Source organism: Chlorocebus sabaeus, chromosome 14 (assembly GCF_047675955.1).
Source record: "Chlorocebus sabaeus isolate Y175 chromosome 14, mChlSab1.0.hap1, whole genome shotgun sequence".
Classification (NCBI taxonomy): domain Eukaryota; kingdom Metazoa; phylum Chordata; class Mammalia; order Primates; family Cercopithecidae; genus Chlorocebus; species Chlorocebus sabaeus.
In genome coordinates, this window is record NC_132917.1 from 3,049,489 (window position 1) to 3,052,688 (window position 3,200).

General features: G+C 53.2%; 1 non-coding gene across 1 annotated transcript; it reads right to left on the bottom strand.

The window, feature by feature from the left end:
* Window positions 1–921: 921 nt before the first annotated feature.
* On the bottom strand, window positions 922–1,021 carry LOC119627459 (small nucleolar RNA U13). The gene has a single exon (XR_005243651.2). It is a non-coding gene; the product is annotated as a small nucleolar RNA U13 (small nucleolar RNA).
* Window positions 1,022–3,200: the final 2,179 nt, after the last annotated feature.

The window sequence follows — 3,200 nt, forward strand, 5'->3', positions numbered from 1 at the left end:
TGTACTGAGTGGAGGAGGTGGCTCTCAGTGAGATGCATGGGGAGCCCGAAGGAGGGGATAGAGGGAGAAGGTGGTCTTCACCTGGAATCGGGCCGTCCATTGCTGGCCTTTTCTCTAGCCACCCCTGGCTGAACTCCCCTCGACCTCCAGATGTCCCTCCGCTTCTCTCTTTCTGTGCCTCGTTGTTCTGCCGTCACTGGTCTGCCGGTTCTGCTGGTCCTGACGTTCAGCCACTTGCACGTGTGCCCTTGAGTTTATATGGGGACAGGATAGGGAGCATAGTGGGCCAAAAGGCAACTTTTTAGTGAAAAACAGAAACGCCTGTCCTCATTTAGGTCCTCAGGTCTTCAGGCTTGAGGGTGGGGCCTTTGCCAGGGAACCTTGGTCTTCTACTCAGCACCTCCCAGTTTCCTGTCCATATCACAGAGAGGGTCCAACGTTTCACGTAATCTAAATGAAGAATTGTGTGTCTTCTCCGTTCTGGAGGGCATGGGGGGCGCTCAGGGACAGGGCCATCTCCCAAGTGAGCAGACTTCCCCTGTAAGAACTGTGGATTTAGAGGACCCTGTTAGGACCTGGAGTGGGAGCAGAGAGATTGGGTGGTCTGGGGACACATTCAAGAGCTCACCTGGGGAACCCTAAAGGTGACTCAGGTCAGCCTCTGCCTGCAGGTCTCACAGTGTGCTCAGGAAGGAGCGACCTGAATGAAACCCAGCTGCTGACCACACCAGGCCGTGGGCGCCGGAACCATCCCAGACCAGCACACGGAACATCGGCACGGTGGGGCTCTGTGCTGCAGCAGAGTCAGCCAGAGGGCTCCGAGGCCCACCCCAGCAGAAACGGCCCCACAGCACGCCCCAGAGAGATGACGAGGGGCTTTCTGTGGTGGTTCTTGTTATTCTTTCTTCTCTCTTTTTTTAACATCAGACAGGTAACGTGATGTCATAACAAGGCTTGAGAGAGGCACATCCCACACGCGAGCATGAAGCCCCATCATCACGCTCATGAACCACAAAAGGATCTTAACCTACTTCCCTAAGGGAGACCCCCACTCACTACAGATTTGGAGCCAAACTGAACTCAAGTGCCAGAGCCGCTCCTCCCCAGCTGTGAGACTTGGCTCCAGCCGTGTATACCCTGGGTCTCAGATTTGGGGAACAGTGCACCCCCTCTCTCATCTGATAATGAGGGCAGTGAGGCAGAACTTGGACTAGAAACCTGATGTTCTGACCTGGGATCTTCAAGATTAAAATAACTCATCTCCTCTTTCACTCCAGAGAAGGTACAAACCTAGATACGTGGGCTCAGGTCAGGGCAAAGCTTGTCACCGCCCTTGGACAGAGAGAATGGGGAGGCCAAGATGGGTGGAATGGGAGGGACCCAGTGGAAGCCAGGTAGCTTCCCCGCCTCTGACCCAGTGTTCATGGTTGCCGTTTCTTCCAGAAAAGTGAATTTCAAGAACGAGCAGCACGTTCCTCCGAACCAGAAAGACACATGCCTGGCAGCATTAAACCACGGTGGGTTTTGGATTTTCCCATCATGGGATCCCCCACTGTACTGCCCCTTTCCATTATGGAGCATAATCAGGAGGGTCCCCCATTTTAGCACAGATAATCACAAAGTCACAGATAACTGACAAATCAAGTACTATGCACATCAAGTGCTAATTCCAAGCAATTAAAAACTGAGTCACAGCTAAACTGCAGTTAATTTGAAAATTTATTTTTTTATATAATGCAAAACACATTGAGCAGAGACAAGACACAACGACCAAAGAAATTATACACATTACTCTGAACAGGCAGAAAAGTGGGTGTGGCTACACACACCTTTCAATCAATACTTGGCAACCAGGAAATGAAGTTGTTGCATGTCCTGTCTCCTGCTGGATATAAATGCCAAATGGTGGAGGGACAGTGGAGGAGAGATGGGCAATGTGCTCCCACGCCCCTCTGGAGGGCTCTGCAAGACTTAAAGCATCAGGTTAAAGGCAGACAGCACGGTCCCCTGCAGGCAAAAAGGCAACACCAGAATGGAGAAACGGGGTTTCCCCAAATCCTGGTATCAAGACAATCGGCCAGTCTGCTCTGCCAGGAACTGAGACCCTCAAGGGAAGAAGGAATCCTCCTCCTTGCAGCTTCAATGACCCAGCAACAAAGAACATAAGCCCTATTAGATGTGCTTCTCAGCCTGCCCAGAAAGACAATAGATGGCAGGGACAGCAAGGAAGGAGGCTGACCCACACACCCTTGCCCAGACAATACCCAGGCGCGCCTCCAGCTGCCCGCACCAGAGTCCGAGTGCTGCCAACGGCCAAAGGAGACAGACGCAGGGACCCCACGAGCATCCAGGCGGGAGCTCCTTCCTTCTGCCTGGGCTACTTTTCAACCCCTGTGCTTTTTATGGCTCCTTTTCACTGCGGGTGGAAGGAGCCATGGAGGTCAACGCCACACGCACACACACAAAAGCTTCAGAGCGGACAAAGAGACTTCAATGTCATTCTCTACACAGGAACAGAAAGACATATGGCCCTTCTGTGACAGGCTGCGGGCAATTGGAGCTCAAGATTCAGGCGGCAGAGGAGAGGCTATCACTGAAGAATAAATCTGAGGGAGCTGCAGAGTAATCACTTTGGATTAAGGCCACTTTTCCAGGGCCAGGAGGAACAAAGGCTAGTTCCCAAAGCCTGTAGAATGAATATCCGTTGTTTTTCATGACGAGAGAGGCCTCTCGGAGGGAGGAAGCAGGCTGTGTGCACATGGTCACCAGGGAGCAGGGCTGGCTGTCCCCACCATCCCTGCGACCCCCCGGCTGTCTACTCAGGCATGGGCCCCCCAGGTCCCTGCACACAGGCGCCTGCCCTCGGTGGCAATGGTAGGCCAGGCTCCCTGAGCGCCTTGCAGCGACGCACTCGCCCAGAGCCATGAGGCAAGAGGAAGAGGAAAAGCAGCCAGAAAGTGTCCCCTCCACCTGCTTTTACTGCTCACTGGGGCAAGCAACCCCCAGCCTGGAGTGTTTCCTTCATGTTTTGTTTTCTGTAAAATCACCATGGACTTATTTTCTAATAAGAGATTGTTTCAGCTTGGGGCACAAGCCGCTGTCTCCAATGGGGACTGAAGGAAGACTCGCCCAGGCAGGACTGAACCCCCTCCTGTATCTGGGAATCCCGTGTCTGGAGAGGGAGAGTATGGCCACAGCCT